This window comes from Ananas comosus, linkage group 9 (genome assembly GCF_001540865.1).
Source record: "Ananas comosus cultivar F153 linkage group 9, ASM154086v1, whole genome shotgun sequence".
NCBI classification, from domain to species: Eukaryota; Viridiplantae; Streptophyta; class Magnoliopsida; order Poales; family Bromeliaceae; genus Ananas; species Ananas comosus.
The window spans coordinates 7,134,019-7,155,147 of record NC_033629.1 but is presented as its reverse complement, the minus strand read 5'-3'; the positions used below and the strand labels follow the sequence as shown (position 1 = coordinate 7,155,147).

Below are 21,129 nucleotides of genomic sequence, written 5' to 3'. Positions count from 1 at the left end.
TGGTTCTTGGCAGCGAACACATCGCCTCACATCGAAACGATTATCGTCGGATAATCGTTCCGATCCGGGTTCCCGGGAGTGTCGATTTCGACACTGGAACCCACTGTCGCTCACCCGTCGTTTCCGAACCTCCGAAACGACGTGGTGACCAGCCAACAAGGCTCAGCGACATAACCATAGTTCCCGAGGCACCGTCGGAAGAATTCCGAACTAAAATCGCGTTCTGTAGGCAAATTTCGCCGAAAACGCACCGAAAATCAACATTTGATTTCCGGAAAGACTTGGAGCCTTGCACAACAAGTCCAGAGGTTACCCACTGCCCACACATGCTGCTAATAGTAACCACGACAAGCATATTTGCATAAAAGCCCTCCCGATTCCATGAAATCATATTATTTTATGTGATTTGTGGGCTTTTATGGTCCGTCCATGCAAACCAGAGGTCAATCAGCCAAACCGAGACACCTGCTGACAGGTCTCGGCGTGCCGGAGGCCGTGCTCACCCTTCGGAGTACTGCCGGCCACTTTGGCGGGCGCACGAGCGACGCGAACCTCAGTGAAACAGCGCGCACAGTGCCTATGTCGCGTCTAAGTCGCTAACTAGGGCATCGTTGACCCCAACGGAGGTGAGCACGATGTTCAGCACGAAACCAGATCATCGTGCTCACTTCCACATTTATCGGGGTGCCTTCGGATCGCCGGAAAGGCGACCGGAACCCCAAAATAAGGTGCTGAAATATAAACACAGCCTTACTGGAGCAGTGGAGCCCGAGGATGGTCGCCGGCGGCCGGACGGCGGGCGCTCCGGCCGGGGACGGGTGCGGCCGGTCGGAGGGGTCCGGGGCGGGTGCTAGCCGACGGCGGGCGGCAGCCGGTGCGCGGCGGAGGAGATCAAGCCGCAACTTGTCTTGGTTCAAGGTCCGCGGCGGCAAGGCGGCTGCCGGAGGAGCTCGGGGCGACGGCGATCCGTCGCCGAGGCCGAGGAGAAAGTGATGCGCCCGCTGTGGCGGCGGCGACACGCGATGGCCGAGGTAGCTCCGCCTCGGCCCACACAAATCTGGGCGGCCTGCAGGGTGCACGAGCGGTGGCCGGCGGGCGCGCGGGGACCGCGGGGAGCGCGTCGTGAGGTCGCCGGAGGTTGGAGGGAATCGGGGCTGTGGACCGACGCTAAGGTGGCTTCAACAAACGGGCCCCGAGCTGAAGTCAGCTCGGCCCGAGCTGACCCAGGCTGGCCGCGGCTTGCATGGGTGGCTCTGGCGGTGTTGACGGTAGGGACGACCGGTGATGGCGCCGAAGAGGAAATCTCGGCCAAGGGAAATGCTTCCAGGGCTTTCGAGTGCTTTCCAGCAAACCTCGGCCGAGAGGGAGGAGAGGGTGGCCGAGAGGGGATGAAAGGAAAGTGCTGCCGGGTTTTCCGGCAGCCAGGGCGCGCTCACGACAAGGGCAGGGTCGAGCTAACGACGGCTAGGGTTAGCTGGTAGCAGGGTGCACTCGTGTTAGGGTTTCCTTTGTGAAAACCTAGCACCAGCATTTATACCTAGGTAGTATAATTACAAAAAAGTCCCATTTTTCTGAAAATTCTCAACCCAGTCCTTTACCATGCGTGTATCTTGCGCACTAGCCCCTCGACGTTCGAAATCGCGCAAAACGGTGCATAAAATACTGGACCTTTCGCGAAATTTCCGTTTTGGCCAATTCGATCCCTCAGTGAACATTTCTAGATTCCCGAAGATCCGTCCGTCGGATTTCCGATCGAATCGCGCCAGCGCGTTCAGCACGATTGGGGTATCGAATCTAGCATTTCGCTTCGTCCGATTTGGTCGCCGATTCACGACGAAATCAACCCTCTTTGTTTCCACTATAAAACACATATATATACACACATATATATATATAAATCCAATCAAACCCCTTTTTCTCAAAAACCGTGCATCAGAACCCAAATCCGTCAGTGCCATTAGGTCTAGGATAGTCAAACCGTCGAAAACGAGCTATTGGATCCCTATGATCGGAGTCCAATACGCACCAGAAGCCTTCTCCATTCATTGGCTTCTCCGGAAAACTGGAGTTACTATTCACTTTAAGTAATTGGTACCGGTCGCATAACTTCTCCATCCTAACTCGTTTTCTCCTGAAATTTGACGAGTGCTTAAGTAATTACATTACACACAAAAACATCGTCAACAAAGGGTTTAGTTACATTGTCAAAATATCGGATATTACAAATTTTACACATACTTCCAATAGAAAATAACAAATAAGAAACAATAGATACAGTTAATATTTTATTTGACTGTTAATGTTCTTTTATTGAGGACTATTGGTCGTTGGTTTTTGTAGTTGGTTTGCAAGAGGCCTCTATGTGAAGAAAATTTCATAATTATTATCATTGTGAGGTATAGTTTCTTTTTTCATCCCACTTTTAATATATTGTTAAATGGTTCTTATGTTTTATTAGGAGTGTGTATTTTGTTAACTTGAATGAGTTAAATATTCTTGTTTGGTTCTTTTTCACTAAGACTTATTATCGGTATACGTTTATATCTGTGCTGCGTTTTTATGAATAATTTTTGCTGGAACATCCTTATTAGATAGAATCCTATTTTGAGCTCGTGATTTCAAAGCATTTTCATTTTTGTCGTGTTTATCTCTTTGCATGCGCCTGTCATGCCCTAAACCCGAGACATAACAAAAACCGCATATCTGTAATTATTCAATCACAAACATGCAGGGCAACAAAATATGTAGATATCGGGCAAAAATAGTCTATCACTAAATCAAATTAAATACTTTTCAGATTTGAATTCACAATTAAATTTATGGCTGAAAGTTTCACAAATACTCAACTAAGTTCACAACATTTTGCAACAATTCTAACCAAGCAAATATATTTTATGTTAGTCACAAATTAAACTTTAAACTAAACAATCTAATTTTATTAACAATAATTCAGAAACAAAAGAATCTTAGCATTTAGTGATCACTCGGTCCCATCACCACATACTCCATACCTTGGTAAGCAACCATACACCATATTATTTGGATTAAGAATGCAAATAAAATATTTTCTAAATATTCAAATATAACTTTGTTATAAAAAATAGCGACGACTGAGTTTAGCAAAATTCAAAAATCTCAATTTTGAATTATTGAGTCTTATAACAAGTGTATTTCACAAAGGAACAAAGAGAAATGTAATTTAAACAAAACCATTCTTATTTTAAAATTAGAATTTGAACCGAAAGTCTCTAGCGACCTATTGGCAAAGGTCCTAAACACACATCACAGACACCCGAAGGCACGATTGCAAAGCAAAATCATCTGAAAGTCATCTAAATAGCACCAGAAGGTGCATCACAAAATTGCACCTGAAGAGGCGTGACAAAATTGCACTTAGTGGTGCATCATAAATCAAAGTTAGCCTCTATCACAAAATTCATGTCGACATGGCCAACATAATTAAAGCAAAATACCAAGAGACTACATTTTAAGGTCATTCACCCATTCAACATTTAAAAGAGAGCAAGTTTCGAATGCTAAATTTTTACCAAATATTGCACAACAATCAGTGCAAAACCTTTTAGAAATTATATTCTTTCAACGATTTGTAATTTATATAAACATACTTAACCCTTATTTTGAGAAAGAACTAGACAAAAGGGATTTTTGTTACCGTAACATATTTATATAATTTTGCCAAAAAACTAACGGCTGTTAAGTCACTTACCTTCAATTAATCCGAGTGTCGTTCGGTCAAACGTCGGATATCAAATTAATTCCACGAAACCTAACATAAGGAACAAAATATCATTACAAGAACGAAACACAAAAATAATCAAAGCTTTACTAGGTTCCGATCGAGTCTCTAAGTTACCGTTTGGTTCGGGTATAAGCTAGAACTTCTTATTCTAGGGATAGGTATAAATGCTAGAACGAGCTAGAACTTTTGTGATTTTGTGTTTGGATGAGTATTAGGTTTGTACCAGGTATAAGAAAAATAGTGTTTGGATGTATAAGATAGAATAAGAAGAATAGAAGATAGTTAAAAGTTAAAATGATGATATTACTCCTCGTGCTTATTATGCTATATAAGCAAAATGTGAATGTATAATTAAATATAAATATAGTTTGATTTAATTTGATAGGATAAATAGTTCAATAAATTAATATATTATAAAATTAAACATAAATTTTATTTCAATATTTATTCTGCCAATATTAAAATAAATTTGCCTTATAAATAAATATATTTAATAACACTGCAATAAGGTTTACAATCATGTGAGCAAATAATTAACTACAACGAAATTAAGGTTGTTAACATTGTTGTATTGTATTGAAATTTTTAAATCTCGTAAGCCCACTTGTAAATAACAAGTATCCCATGTGCAAAATGTCTAAATTGTACAGAAACTCATATAAGTAATGAAGCACACAATATCATCATAATGGAAGCAACAATATATGAAAATTCCAAACATTTGTGAGTTTAGCATAATTTAGTAATATCCACAACAAACCATATATTACAAACGGTACCAGACATTTACAATAAAGCATGTTGACATAAAAATATTCCAATATGTACATTACAAAGTGTACCACTCAAGACGGATACCTGCAAGCAAAGAAATACATGTCTAAATATACCATGCAATCACATATCATTATCACAGTTGGGTGCAAACCCATTTAATATAATTCATTACAACCGACAGTTTAAATAATTAACTTCTACTATTCCATAATTGGTCTGTGATACTAGTTCGAAGATCGTCACCCCTGCATGAGTCCGATGTGCCGCCGAAATCGCTCGGGTCTTCCTTTTCATCCTCTGAAGACAATGGGTCAAGGTTTTCAGTAAAATATCTATCATTTCTTGGTGTCGTCGAATAAAGTTGTGCATCACACAACATGCCATACCAATCAGACATTGCACTTTATAGGGGAATGGAGTTGCATGATTTAGGATCTTGAAATGCTTCTTCAAGATGCCGAAAGTCTTCTCTACAACATTTCTTAATTGAGCATGTCGATGATTATAAAGTCCCACGGACTTCGATGTGTGCGGCCACGTGTATTACCATCAAATTGACTAAGATGGTATCTCTCTCTGCGATATGGCACAAGGAATTTATCTATATTTGCATATCCAAAATCTACCAAGTAATATTTCCCTGCGAACATTGTCGACAAATGCAAGTCTCAATAATAATGTATGATCATTCATAAGTATTTACATTATAATATATGAAGCAAATATGTGGTACATACTTCAGGGATAGTAAAACCTCCACTTTTACAAGCCTATCTTAGTACTCTAGTATCAACCGCTGAACCTTCTCATCATGTACATACAAATAGAAATATATGATCAAATAATACAACAACCATCATATTTTGCGATGTAAACCCTTGTGACACTGAAATCGTGGTTGCTTGCTCTTTCGGACAACTACCGGAATATGCGTACCGTCCACCGCACCTATTGCATTATACAAATCATCCAACAACATACTAATCAATTCATAACAAATAATAGATAACAAGCAGACCAAGATAATATATTACTTCTACTTTACCTTGAAAGGATGAAAATTAAAATTATTCCTAATTCTTGGATGCATTGCAGCATTACTCGGTGGCAAAGTTACGTAATAATCTTTCAGTATCACAATTCCATAGAGCACATTGTTGAAATGTCGACTAATAGTTTCTCCTGAATGTTGAAAAGTTTCTGCCAACATCCTATTTGCAACCCCATGCCCTACGCAAAAAAGAAAAATTGCTAACTGTTCGTCAGCAGTCATATTCCTTGTGCTATTTATCAACTCTCTTCCGACAAGCTCATTGCAGAGAGCAATGAATGCAATGGTCGTCATTCAAAAATGATTGTACCCACGATCAGGATGACCATTCAAGATATCACAAATCAATTGATGGCCAGTAAAAGGCCTCGTAAGACATTGTCGCTTATTATACGTATTACTATATGTCAAGTATCCTTGGTCAATGAGCATTACGAATACTTGATCCCAATAGTCATCAGCTTCATCTAATATTGTCATTGGATTGCTTATGACTAGGGAAGAAAACACAGTGGAATATAAAAACTCACCCATCACTGCTGCAAGAAATTCATATTCATCACCACAACATTAGAATCATGTATATAGTTACATTGCTTGACATGTATTCGCGATGCATGAAGTAAAAAGAACATAACTCACATAATTAACATGTAGTAAAGAACTAAATAAAACATAATATATGAAAATTCTTTACCTTAGCAATGCGATCTACCATTATGTGAAAGATAAGCATTACATGTAAGTAAAGACATGTCTAAAGCTTACGATTACATAAATAGTACTAAAACATCAGATACATGCAAAGATTAATGCAAAAATAACTAAACATAAGTAGTAAGTAACGTCCATCAACATTTAACCCTTGCTCTACATGCCAGGAAATTATTGCTTGTATAAAACATTTTGCAGTGCAACTTGCCGGTCAACCCACATTCATGCTACCTTATCATTCATAGTCATAAAAACTTGACGATTCTTGTCGTCTCTTAACGCATCACCTGCTGCCAAAATTCGCTCATTTGTCATCCCAAGTAGATTATACACACTTGTCATGCACGTATCGATCGAAGGGATGCTTGCTCGATTGCCGACCTCACTATGGTAAATTTGTCGTACTAGATCTAGCTTTTGTTTACCAAGTTCTACCATCTCTACTACCGCGTCACTTGCGGTTTCACTTTTTTTGCTTCGTCTTCTAGATGACGATGCTTGTTTCCGTGGAGGATTGGCATGTTGTGGGGAATGAGGCCTTTTCCCACCAAAGGAGTGGCCAGAGCCACTAGCACTTGCTCGTGCAGTGGTGGGAGCAGCGGTAGGGCTAGTGGATCGTGAGGTATTATTTCTTCAGGGATTGGCATTGAAAGCTGAGCCAGTTGACCCTTATTCGATGGGAGTAGGTGAAAGATTGAATGCAGACATTCTCTCTCCAAGTATACTTTCATCCTCACCAGGAGACGATGAGGATGAGCTATCTATCGTAGGGGCTGGCGCCATTCCTAACAAAAAACCATATCTTTCTATAGCCATTGTCTTTGAAGTAAGGAATGCAATGTCCTTATAGGCTGGAAAGGGTTTATCCCTACACTTTGCATACGCCGGATTCTCCTAAATAAAGATTATTATAATTATGGAAATGAAAGAAAGAATCTAGTGTAATAATAAGTTGAAATGAAAGTCGTTAAATTGTACTGCAATTATTGCATCCCAGTCACTTACGTCACCAACCGTGGGAATGTTGTAGACATAATCCCATCCTCACCCGCTCTTATTTTCAAGACAGTTGTACAGCATAAAAGTTCTTTTTAGAACTTTAAGCCGATTCTTTATTTGCTCCCTTGTCAGGTTCATATTGTTCCTAGAGTTGAAATCGGTTATTATCCTAGTCCACACAACGTTTGTGAAAGACCCATTGGTGTAGTTTCCTAAAGCGTGTTCTTTTGTCAGCTGACTTAGCATACTTGCATCTAAACTGTTGGTCCAATTTTGAGTTTGCTTCCAAGTTTGGTTATGCAATCTGCTACTATCATCAATCTGTAAATTTTCAGTTGGTGGGATTTCGAACACCACACCTTTCTTATGAACATACTTAGATGGTTTCTTGACAGGAGGCATCTGTAGTTCAAGAAAGCACTTCACCAAAAACCATTCATGTGGATTGACACAATTAAATATGTGTACGCAGCAAGCACACAACATTAGACATACATTACGGTCAAGAAGCTAATAAAGATGGCAAGGGAACTATACATGTAGCAGCAGCTAAGCAAATATATGTTTGACTATGTCCAAACACTAGCAAGACTATTTCCAATACTGAAGTAGTAGCAACTTATTATAATGAAATACAAGTGAAGCCATATGACAACTAGAACTAATTACAGACGAAGGATGCACTAGGAAGAGATTTTAATGAGACATAAATCTGCATCTTATGGTGGTCTTTTGGGTCATGCGGCTCAAAGTGGTTTCCAAGAAGCATCGGGGTGCTTTGAATTGTAGATCCATGCCATCCATCAAATGCTTCTGGAAATCGTCATCATCGCCAAAATCATCTTTCGCAACCTTCATTGCCATACAAAATACTATTTTCAATTCCACACACTGTCTTACTTTTCGGCAATCATACATATCACAGTTAAAATCCAACATGCTAGCACAGGGTTCACAATATTAGGGACGACATAGAGTGACCATGAATGAAGATAGGATATAGTTCCTTACAATATTATCATGCAAATGAGTAAATAATATATCCTCCAAGGATAAAAGGTTAGAGCAAACATAAGTATGAGCAATGAAACCTTGGTTACCAAACCTTATGCAAGCGGATCGGGACACCTTAAACAGGGGAGGCACGAAGATGATCTTGCGTAGGCCGCACAAAGATTAAGCAGGATCTGGGAGATCCAGACCCTATGGCTTTCTACCCGTAAAACAATAGGGGCTTCAAGATGAAGTGACGATGCTGCCAAAAAAAATTACCTGCAAAATTTACAAAACTTAAGCGAATAGAATCAGATCTACGAGATTTGCACCTAGGGATCGGCCGAAGGGAGGAAGCGGCTGAGGAGCTCAGTCGTACGACAACTCAATCAACAGCAAGAAGCAGTGAGGGATGGAGGAAAGTAAGAGCAGAGCTTCGGAGAGATGCAAGGCCACAGAGAGGGTCTTGCACAGGTGGAGGGCGTCATAGGAAGAGGAAGCAAGGCGAACCTGCACACAAGGGTTTCACTTGTGTAAAATAGATCCAGATCTAGTACATCCGATGTCTACGGTTCAATTGAAAGGCCCAAAATCAAGCCGATCGCGGCTGTACGGCAACCCGAGAAGTAGGAAGAAGCCGAGGGCGAGGGAGGAGAGGCAAAGGCATGCTTCGGAGGAAGAGAAGGTAGTCATAGCTGAGATGTAGGAGATCCGGTGGCACCAGATCAGCTGAAGAATGGAAAAACCTAGCCGATCGGAGGAGTACAGTAAACTGCGAGGGAAGACGAAGAGGAAAAGGGAAGGAGAGCTTCGGAGAGAGGAAAGGGCAAAAGTTGCGCGAGAGGAACGAGGGTGGAATAGCGTAATTCCACCCAGGGGTGCACCTTAGCTCAATTCTTGTTTAAGGAACAAAAGGGGGATAACCCTTTATTCCCCCTATAGCTCCCCAACCAAACAATACCCGAAAAGACGTCGAATCCCTCTGACATAGGACTAATTACTTCATAAGAAACATGACGTTACCCAACAACATAATTTGGATAGACTCAACTAGATATTAGCACGAGTCTTAATTAGTTGCTAAAAGGCCAATCTCATATAGGAAAAAGACTTTGAACATAATAAGTTGAGGAATCTCAACTATCAATCAAAAGGAAGAATTCTATGGACTATATTATTCAAAAAAGTAGTGGAACATGAATAGGATTCAAAAAATTAAACCGAAGGTTCAAATACTCGAAAGAATAATTTTCAGATAGGAACAAACGTCTACTAATTGTAATCCGATTAGGCCAAATTCGGAAGCAAAATTTATATTTATTCTCTTACACATTTAGTCAAACACTTCGTATGAATTCCAAATAACATATGAATACAAGAAATCTATATATTGGAATCTAATGGGTGTACAGAGGTTCAAACAATTTTAAGAACTTTATTGATTCAAGATCAATATTTTAACTTAAATGTCAGATTTATTATTATTTTTTAAAATAGTTTTTAGATCTAAAACCTATCAAGAGAATGATACTTTCAAAAATATGCAAAAAAGATAAAGAGAACAAAATAGAAAACCTTTAGATGATGATGAAGGAAGCGACAGTGAACAAGGTGCCTTCACCAAACAGAATGACGTTGGTAACAAACGAAATGGCACCAACAATGAAGAAGTGTAGCAGCAGTGTCGACATCGGAGAATGAGAAACAAAGGCCTTAGTGGGCGCGTGCAAGAACGAGAGAGAGAGATTACGCACGCGACGGAGAAGCGCGTGTATAGTTGAGCGAGAGAGAAAGAGAGAGAGAGAGAGAGCCCTAGTTTATTGAGGATACAAACAGGAGAAATATAGGAATCAGTAGCCTTTTTATTAATTAGGGTAACATAGTTAAACAAAGTAGTCCTCTATCAAAAAGATAAAAACAAGATTAAAGCAAAAACAATATATATATATATATATATATATATATATATATATATATATATATATATCGAGAGAGAGAGAGTCCGGCTGGGATACTATCGATAGCACAAAGTATTTAGTGCTATCAAGTTTTCTGCCGTTTGATCTACCTCTTTTATCATTTTCATCCGTTGGATTATACTATTCAACCAACCACCCACTCAACCCTAGGGGGCCCACATCATCCTAACCGCACATCTTTTAATCCAAGAGCAGAAAACTTAATAGCACCAAGTCATTGGTGCTATTAATAGTATTCAAGCCTAGTTCTATATATATATATATATATATATAGTGTTGAGCTAGAATACTATCGGTAGCAAACGGGCTCCATTGCCACCCATTTGTTTTCGATGATGGAGTCTTCAAATCGACGATCGGCACCGTTGAACGTTATCTATACCACTTGAAGTATCTAGAAATCAAATTTCAAATCTTTTGGACATCATTGACCTAATGATCAAAGAGTTTCAAAATTTGTAATTTTAATGGTCGATATGAGGCGTTTTCTCGTTTAACGGTGTAAAGATATCCAAATCAATTGAATTTTGGTTAGAAAATTTTTTAAACTATTTAGAATAAGATCTATACTCTCGATCTTGATTACAAGATTTCTATCATCATTTTTTGAAGAATATTCATTTTCAGCCGTTCATTTTGTCTCCACTTGATAGACAAGAAAATAATATCGGAAAAGCATGAAATTTGATTTCTATATGCTTCAAGTGGTATAGATCATGTTCAACGGTGTCGATCATCGATTCGGAGGCTCCATCATCGAAAACAAATGGGTGGCAACGGAGCCCGTTTGCTACCGATAGTATTCCAGCTCAACTCTATATATATATNTCCACAATTATCATCACGTCTCTCGGGTTTAGCCTAATATGATTCATGCTTTGAGCCTATATCTTAACATGGTGCACAATTTAAAAAGTGATTATGCGGTTTATGGTAAAATCAATAATATATATATATATAAAGCATAAATTTAGACAACCAATCCCAGAAAAAAAAAAGAAAAAGTAATTAAATATTGGTTTATTTGATGATTAAATAAAGAAACTGTAAACAATCCACAAATGTAAATAAACTTACTTCCTAATCCACTTTTTTTTTATTATTATTATTTTACTGATGCAGATTACAATAAACTAAACGGAATAAATATTTCACATATTACATCGACCTAAGTACAGAATTATTGAGTGGTACGTACGTATTTACGATGATTTGCTTTATTACATTAATAACTCATACAACAAAGCTACTGGAAATACGGCTTGGTGGTTGGTACCAGAGACCCAAGTTCAAATCTTATTTGATTCACATTTTCAGCTATGTTTATTTTTAAATGAAATAAACGAAGCGGATAGCATAATACTTATCTGTCAAAAAAATAAAAAAAACCAAGCTACTGAGAACAAACACAAGGGAAATCAACAACACCAGTTACAAAAATAAAAATACATATTTAAACTTTATATATATATATATATATATAGTTTAGTGGTAAAAGTGTGATTCGTTCTATTAACAACTAAAATAGTTAAGGGGTCCATCGGTTTTTTTTTTCAAACTCCGATCAAAAACTTTATTTCTTAAAAAGGTTTAATCCTTTTCCTCTCAATAGCATATTTGAGGAAAAATATACGTTCTCACGATTTGTATCCAAAGGCCAATTAGGAATTGCATCAAAAAATTGGATTATGGATATGGATTCGCGAAGCATAATTTTTTGAATTGGATTAACTATTCCAATTGAATAAGTATAGGTAAAGGGTCTATGGATGAAGATACAAAAGTTTATTTCCAATCGTAACTAGATCTTCCATTTTTGTGTTGTAAAAGGAAATTGAAGCCAAATAGCTAAAAAACGATAGTTTTGGTTTACTAGAACCATCAGCATATTGTTTCAGCTCGGTAGAAACCAAATTCTTTTCCTGAGGATCCTGGGAGTGAAAATAGGGAACGAAGTAACTAGACTAGATAGATTTGGTATAATCTCTCTCCTCTAGAGGGATCATCTAGAAAGCGAGTAGCTTTAGATGCATTCATACAGAAAAGCTGACATAGATGTTATGGATCTAATTTTTTCTCTGGAAATATATGGACCTTCCATAAAGGAGCCGAATGAAACCAAAATTTCATGTTCGGTTTTGAATTAGAGACGTTAAAAATGATCAACCAACGTCGACTATAACCCCTAGCCTTCCAAGCTAACGATGCGGGTTCGATTCCCGCTACCCGCTCCATATTCATTATTGTATATGCGTCATCAATTTGGATATGCATCCTTTTTTCCCGAAAAGATATATTTTCCATATAATCGTTTTTTATTTGAACAAGAGTAAAGTAAGAATACGAAAGAAGAAAATAGAAATGAAAAGCGTCCATTGTCTAATGGATAGGACAGAGGTCTTCTAAACCTTTGGTATAGGTTCAAATCCTATTGGACGCAATTTTTTTTCCATCTATTTTCTTAAATGTCTATACTAAGAAACCCTTTTTGAATGATTCAAATCAGAAATTTTTCTCAATGATTACTCTCATGCTAAGAATAAGTATGATAAATTTATGGTTGTTCCTGAAGTAGAAATAGTTCGATCTGTTCCTGAATAGCTTCCTTCAAAACGGCTTCTGCTTGCTCGGTGAATGTCTTGGTAGAAGATAGAATTTCTTGGAATTGAGGTTTATTCTTTTTTAAGTAAGTACGTAACTGAACAAGAAATTTCTTTACCTGTCCAATTTCTAACGGATCAAGATATCCATTCGCTCCGGTATAAATAGTAGCTATCTGCTCTTCCACCGTGAGAGGGTCTGATTGGGATTGTTTAAGCAACTCACGTAATCGTTGACCTCTTGCCAATTGATTCTGAGTAGCTTTATCGAGATCAGAAGCAAATTGTGCAAAGGCTTCTAACTCTGCGAATTGCGCTAGTTCCAATTTTGATTTGCCAGCTACCTGTTTCATGGCTTTAATTTGAGCTGCGGATCCTACTCTGGAAACAGAAATACCCACATTAATAGCAGGTCGGATTCCAGCATTGAATAGATCGGCGGATAAGAATATTTGTCCATCTGTAATGGAAATTACATTAGTAGGAATATAAGCTGAAACGTCTCCAGATTGAGTCTCAACTATTGGTAAAGCAGTCATACTTCCTTCACCTAAACTAGAACTTGATTTAGCGGCTCTTTCCAAAAGCCAAGCTATTTAGGTGACACTATAGAATACTCAAGCTTCACGACCGGGAGGTCTTCTTAATAGAAGAGACATTTGGCGATAAGCTTGTGCCTGTTTGGAGAGATCATCATAAATTATTAAAGTATGTCGTTCACGGTACATAAAATATTCAGCCAAAGCTGCTCCCGTATAAGGGGCGAGGTATTGTAATGTAGCAGGTGAATCCGCCGTTTCAGCTACGACAATAGTGTATTCCATGGCCCCTCGCTCCTGGAAAGTAGTCACTACCTGAGCCACAGAAGATGCTTTTTGACCGATAGCTACATAAACACATATTACATTTTGCCCTTTTTGATTGAGAATCGTATCTGTGGCTACTGCTGTTTTGCCGGTCTGTCTGTCCCCAATAATTAATTCTCGCTGACCGCGTCCTATAGGGATCATCGAATCAATAGCAATAAGCCCTGTTTGAAGGGGCTCATATACAGAACGTCTCGAAATAATACCGGGGGCAGGGGATTCAATTAACCGAGATTCAGAAGCTGAAATTTCCCCTCTCCCATCAATAGGTGTAGCCAAAGCATTTATAACACGACCCAAATAAGCCTCACTCACAGGTATCTGAGCAATTCTTCCTGTTGCTTTTACAGAACTTCCCTCTTGTATCATCAAACCATCACCCATTAATACAACGCCAACATTATTGGATTCCAAGTTCAGAGCAATGCCTATTGTACCCTCTTCAAATTCTACTAATTCACCTGCCATTACTTCATCAAGACCATGAATACGAGCAATGCCGTCGCCTACTTGAAGTACGGTACCGGTGGTTACCATTAGTGTTTCTTTATTCTTTTTCGGAAGCAAAGGGAAAAAAATAATGCCTAAATTGTAAACTAAAGTAAAAGTGGAAGGGCTAATCAGTTATTTCTTCCATGGCCCCAAGAATGCCAATATTAGTACGGATCGCACGGAAATGTAACTCGGTATTCAAACAACTATTCAGAGTTCCTAGAGCTCCTTGTAAGGCTTGTTGGAAAACTCGTTGTCGGACTTGATTTATCGCTCTTTGTTGTTCAAAATGAAGGGTTTCATTTTTGTAATTTTCTAATCGTTCCAAACTATCACAAGTAGCTTTAATCAAATTTTCTTTTTCTCGTTCTATCTCAGAGTATCCATTCATTCGATACTCATCTGCTTCCAGTTCCACTTTCTGTAAGCGAACCCGGGCTTTTTCGAGCTGCTCAATGGCCCCTCTACGTAATTCTTCTGAATTTCGAATAGTACTCAAGATCCTCTGTTTTCGATTATCTAATAAATCATTTAATGAAAGTAGATTATCTTACCATTAATTTCACAACTTTCATGATCTCTTCCCGAACCAAACATGAATCTTTCGATTCATTTGGCTCTCACGCTCAATTATTTATTTGATTTTTTTGTTATGGGTATTCCCATATCTTTTTTTTTTAATGTAATGAGCCTGCCTCTCTTTTCTTTTCTGTTTGTATTCAAAGATATCTAAACTGATACAAGACCAGAATAAATATTAGGAGGACTCTTCCGACCAGATAAAAATCGATAATGTCAGCAAAGTTGTTTCTTTATTTGTATTTGTTCTTAATTTAATTAAATTTCTTTTTTATTTAATTAAATAAATTTAAAAAATTTCTAATTTGGAATTAGATTTTTTCTTTTTCTTTCAAATCCAAAAATTCCTCTTTTTTTATACATAGGTCGTCGATTCGGCATTGGATAAAAAAGGCAGAGTGCCTTTTCTTTCTAGTAAATGGTTCAAATCCTTTTATCGATATGAGTGTTCTATATCAGATAAATTACCAACTATTCATTTGGAAAACATTTCAGTACTAATGTAGTCGTAGAAGAGACCATGTTTTGCCTGGACTTCAAACAGTTTAGCTTTAACCATGTTAATGGTCTCACATATTGGTTGATAGAGAATCAAAGTTGATTTACCAATAAGTCACGAAATGCTATGGTTCTTACATATGATTTTTGAATTTATTCAGAAGTAATTCGTCGAGATCGTGCACCTTTTTTCCTATTTATCCTAAATATACTATAACTATAAATAACTATAAATAAAGTAAAGTGCAGCCGGATGGATCCAACCTATTCTTGAAATCACAACCCGCACACACTCCCTTTCCAAAAAAAATCAATACACCAATCACTACACTTAGATTTATTGGATTTGTTGCTAAAATATCGGTATTAAACCCAACTCCCGGCGGATGGCCAGTGGCGTGAGAAAACGAAAGAATCGGTACATTTTTCATATGCTCTCCTCTTATAGATAGGACTGACAAAGAACAAGTTCTTTTTCTATCACTTCGCTCGCCCTTTCTTTTTTGATCATTTTATTATTTTTAATTGAATTTCCCCCTTTTTAATGGGAATAGATTAAATCTAGTAATTTCATTTAGGTAGGTCTTAGGTCTCATTTCAATGCGAAATATATCGTTTGTGGAAACGTTTCCTAAAAGGAAAAAAGTTTCCATTGTACTAACTAAGACGGGAAGGAAGAAAGCGAGTGATCTGGTAATTCCTCATCCTCAAAGCAGTCCTTCCTGGAGTCTCAACAAATAAGTAATTATAGGAGTAAAGTGTTGATATAATTCGAAGAAGGAAACGGCAATTTAATTTCAAGTTAATAAAATAAGAAAAAAAGTAAAAAGAGTATGTAATCTAAGGTACTTTTTTACATTTCTAGGATTAAACAAAAGGATTCGCAAATAAAAGCGCTAATGCCACAACCAGTCCGTAAATTGTTAAAGCTTCCATAAAAGCTAGACTAAGCAATAAAGTACCTCGTTATTACCCTCTGCTTCTGGTTGTCTCGCAATACCCTCTACAGCTTGGCCTGCAGCAGTACCTTGACCAACTCCAGGTCCAATAGAAGCAAGTCCTACAGCCAATCCAGCAGCAATAACGGAAGCGGCAGAAATCAGTGGATTCATGGTAAGTTCCTCGCACCAAAAAAAGAAAAAAGAAATGGTTAATGATACAATCGACCAATGAATTATTACTTAATTTTATCATTAAGTTTGATCATTAAGATCTATTGGGTCGAAGTAACTAAAAACTAATGATAATATTACTGACTCGTCAGAACTACTTCGATATCTCGTTTTTAGTTTCTACCCATGATGAAGTTTTTGTAAATCCATATACATACGGTTCTAGTTATTGCATTTCTTTCTTTCCAACCATTCTTTCATTCAATCCTTCGTTCTTTACTCTTCTATATCCTTGAGTTCATCTGTTTTTTCATCCAATCCACAATCACAAATGAAACAGAAGAAAGGACTTGACTTATCTTGTAATCCATCTAATCTAAATGCAGTAAACTGCAATCAAATCAATATATGCAATCATCAATATATGCAATGGATATCAATATGATCGATATCAACGAATCAATATATCAATATAACGATATCAATATGTATATCAATACATATATATATATTTTTTATTTTGCTATAACTAACTATATATATATTTATTATGTATAGCATATAGTTAGATATATATAGTTAGTTAGTATATAGGTAGGGTATAAGGTAGGGTATAAGGACTTATATTTATATATAGATAGGACTATATAACTAGTGAATATCTAATATTGCATATACATATTACATATACATTTCTTTCTTCCATAACGTAACTGGCCGCATTTTATATTGAATCGGATTATAGAATCATTCCTTGAAACCCACAAAAAAGTGGCTGGACTTATAGACATTACATACATCTAGTTGACCTCCCCAACCCATTTTTTTTTTTACAATTCCGTAATATCGTTCATCTTCTCTCCTACGACTCTAGGTCATATCTTCATACGTATTTATATCTATTATGTTCTCCAACCAAGCAGATTATCTTGAACCATGCATGAATTGGGATAAGCTAAAAAAAAAGACTATTTCGAAACTAGTCAATGATGACCCTCCATGGATTCGCCTATATAAGCCGCGGCCAACGTTGCAAAAATAAGAGCTTGAATACCACTTGTAAATAATCCAAGAAACATGACAGGTATAGGAACTACTGAAGGGACTAAAGAAACAAGAACAACAACTACTAATTCATCAGCCAATATATTCCCGAATAGTCGAAAGCTAAGAGATAAAGGTTTTGTGAAATCTTCTAGGATGTTAATTGGTAAAAGTATTGGAGTTGGTTTGATGTATTTCTCGAAATAACCCAATCCTTTTTTGGTAAGACCCGCATAAAAATATGCCACTGACGTGGGTAAAGCTAAAGCAACAGTAGTATTTATATCATTCGTGGGCGCAGCTAACTCCCCATGAGGTAAATGTATGATTTTCCAAGGTAAAAGAGCACCTGACCAATTAGAAACAAAATAAATAGGAACATAGTTCCAATAAAGGGAACCCAAGGTCCATATTCTTCTCCAATCTGGGTTTTGCTCAAGTCTCGAATAAATTCAAGGACATATTCAAAGAAATTCTGACCGTCGGTCGGAATGGTTTGTGGATTCCGAACAGCTATGATGACTGAACCTAACAAGATAGCAATTACGACCCAAGAAGTGATAAGTACTTGGCATGGATTTGTAAACCCTATGTGTATGTGAATATTGGCCTACTTCTACACCCGATATATCATATAACCCCTTGAGTGTTTTAATGTAACATGGTATAACATTCATATTGTCCTCTGATAGAAATTGAACTTCAAAAAAGGAATTAGTTTGATTCAACCATTTCTTTCTCAACTCACCAACTTGAATCATTAATCATATATTTAGGATACCAAGAAATCACATAACATCATAATATATATTAATATCCCCAGTTCTTTTTTTTTTATCTATTTTGTTAAATGCAAAATAGATAAAAAAGTAACCGATCCAATAAATCTATGGAGTTGCCCAATAATTAACATTAACTAAGCCAGATGCTACGTAACGGTGAGCTTTAGTTCTATAACCCTAACCTGAACAGTTAGCTAAGTATTGGAAAGCTCGTGTTGGTTATATATAAGCTTGGGGGAAATGAACGTCCTCATGTAGAACCTAGACAGTTAATACAATACCAGCCTCAGGGTGAGTACCGCTAGACCAGCTTAACCCTCTTCGGCATCCATAATAACGCCCAGTTAGTTAACCCCTTGGCCCCTGAGTTGATTGTAATTCTTGAAAAGTATGGCCGCCTCATAAGTGTCCGCCATGACGTCTTGTACATGCTCGAGGAAGATTACCTTTTTATTTTAAGTTACTCCTAAACCAAGTAGGGTGTGCATGGGCAGTACCCGTAGGGCGAAAAGATACAAGATATCTGAACATACATTGATAACTCTCAGCCCTATAATATGTATTACACTGATAAGGCGGTTTTTCAAACTAAAATCAAGTTTTACTAGTTATACATCTTAGTCTTGTTCACTAACGACTCTAAGCACGACCTTGCAGATGAAAAGTAAAATTTCTCTCCCATGCTTTTGTATAAATAAGACTTAGTCTCCCTCTTTACGTGACCTCATGGCTACAGATGGTACGTGGACTTATATGTATACCATTACAAGTAGATAATGGTTTTTGTTCAGTAAATACCTATAATCGTCCTCCAGGCACGTCTAGGTCATATCACAGAAAAAGCGAGGTGTTCCTAGTTCTAGTTTACTTACAAATAAGAGAAAGACAACTTCCTTCTATATAGAGATTGGGGAGTTACTGATTACTAGTTCATTCTGTATTTAACAACCTATGAAGACCATTTTTTCTATCCTTTTAAGAACTGATAAGTTCTGAACTAGCTTAGTATAGGTTACCAGTAACCTTAAAGTATATAGGAAGATAAGAGGTTCTCTTAGGACTAAAGAACCGCTTTTTCGCTTCTTTATCTAAGTAGTAGGGTAATGTTATACTAGTTCTTGCTCTCTTTCTTGATTATGGGACAAAACCATAAAGCTAACTTTATGGGTATTTACCATAAAATGCATCTTTATCATAAGAACGAATAAAACTACTAGGTGCTATGTCTTCTTCGTCAAGGCCTTAATGATTTATACCCTGGTATCTCCACCTAAGTTAGTATTTTTTTCTTCTAAACTAACTCATAGCTCCTCGTTTTCTTAAATCAGGCTTTATGGTTTGCCTTCATCTAGTCAAAAAAAAGTAAGAGCTTCTTCACGTATAGAATGGCCCTAGGAGTAATTATTACCAGGCCTTGTTATCATAGTAACCTCATCTATGTGCTGAGCGAAATTTATATTTATGTTCTTCGGCTCATGCGCCTAATCAGGCTCACCTCTCTTTTTTTTTTATATAACTTGAATTTTAGAAAAGACCTCTATAAGTAAAAGGACCTCTCTGTCTATTCTATAGGTCCGTGTCGCCGTAAAAATATGGTGGTCTTTGCCTTTTTTTTTTAAGATTTCTTAGTTTTTTTACCTTTTTAACCTAGATACAAGTTGCCTAGTGTGGATGGTTCTTTTTCATAAAACAAAGCCAAGCTGGGCATCAGTGTATACTTTATAGGCTACCCTATTTAAATCGTTGTGAAAAGGGAGCCCTATAGAACGTCCTTTTCCTATTACAGGTTGAATCTCAACAGTTAATATAGGAAATACCTTTACCGTTCAGTTAAGCTCCTTAAATAGTGTGTTCATAAGTTAATCAAGCCTGAACGAATCATAACTTAACCCTGGTTCTTGTTTTACCAAAATATCTTCTCCAAGTACGAAGGAAACAACTCCATTCCCGTTTACTAGATTAAGCGCTAAAGTATTCTTAACTCAATCAGTTCAGGTGATAAAGCATATGGCCTTTTTCCATACTATCCCGTTCAAGGCCTAACTAAGGGCTATTACCTAATCTAGCGTGGTTATAGTTAGGGAAAATAAGGTTCCGCTTCTAAGTTAGTGAATCGGTTGTAGTTCCTTGATAACCATGCAACAACTTAGCTTTATTCCTTACGGTTAGAAACTATTAAAACAGTAGTAGGTTAACAAGAGCTTAACCAGGTAAGTTATCAAGCTTTATATTGTTAAACTGTTTTCTTAGCCTAGGGGATTAAGGTTAATCCCTAAGAAATCCAGAGAATCCGCGATAACATGGATTTTATCGCTTAAAAATAAGTAGAATGGTAAATTATTGAGTATTAGTCTAGCACAATTTCTTTATAAACGATGAACTGTTAAACTTTGTCTAAAAGGTTCATGAAGTTCATGAATTTATGACAAATTATCTACTTTTATCCTCCTAAATATTAGGGCTAGGTACGTCATTGTAGTAAAACTTGGGTAAGGTAAACTTAACCACGAAAAAGGTAGTACTAATAACACTTCTCTGTAGCTGGTTTTAATCGGAACCTGTTAAATAAACACTTTTACATACAGATAAATTTATGCTTGGTGTGCATTTTTTTAGACCAGTTTAAAATTAACAATTACAGCTGAGAAATCAATATTCTAGTCGATTCGGAATAAACCGATGAGGACCTCGTTGACAAGTACCAGTAATACCCTTTTAGGAAATGCTTCCTCTATGTAATCAATGTAAATATATACTTTTTAGCTCTAGACCACTGTATTGCGTTCCAGAAGGTTTTCATCTTGTTTAGAATCTTCACGCAAGCTAACTAAGTGATAGCTACTTGGAGCTTTCCTCTCAACTTCCAACCTTGCTTGCGTATGG

General features: G+C 37.3%; 1 protein-coding gene and 1 non-coding gene across 3 annotated transcripts in view; both read left to right on the top strand.

Moving 5' to 3' along the window:
- LOC109714911 (putative metabolite transport protein YyaJ) overlaps positions 1 to 21,129 on the top strand; it is a 42,292-nt gene that overhangs the window by 10,032 nt on the left and 11,131 nt on the right. The gene's annotated exons all lie outside the window — the stretch shown is intronic.
- Positions 12,642 to 12,713, top strand: TRNAR-UCU. The gene has a single exon. It is a non-coding gene; the product is annotated as a tRNA-Arg (tRNA).